The sequence below is a fragment of the Corylus avellana genome, chromosome ca3, assembly GCF_901000735.1.
Source record: "Corylus avellana chromosome ca3, CavTom2PMs-1.0".
Lineage (NCBI taxonomy): Eukaryota > Viridiplantae > Streptophyta > Magnoliopsida > Fagales > Betulaceae > Corylus > Corylus avellana.
Window position 1 is genome coordinate 27702909 of NC_081543.1, and position 419 is coordinate 27703327.

The window sequence follows — 419 nt, forward strand, 5'->3', positions numbered from 1 at the left end:
GGAGCATTTATAGGAAAGAAGAGATGGGAATCTATGGGCGTTGATTCCATGTTTTCAAGAAAACCAAGCATGAATACTTTCCAGTTGTGAGGCCGAGGTTTAATCGACTTTCGAAAAAGGTTGTTTGTTTTGTCGTATAGCTTTAGGGTGTGAGCATGTGTACTAGAAATTAAGCAGCTACCAAGTTTCCCTCCCGACAAGTGTGACAAACAAACAACTTTTGTTTAGAAAATTAAAATTTAATCTCACTTTAATAATCATAATTAAGAGACCATGTGCATTTTTTTTTTCATTTTTTTTTTAATGTAATTTACCTTATTATAGATGATATATGTAGTAGATAGCTTGCTTAAAGGTAAAGATGAATTGTCTTTTAAGGATTAGAGGTAAGAGAGAGAATGGTTGTGTGATAGTACTCG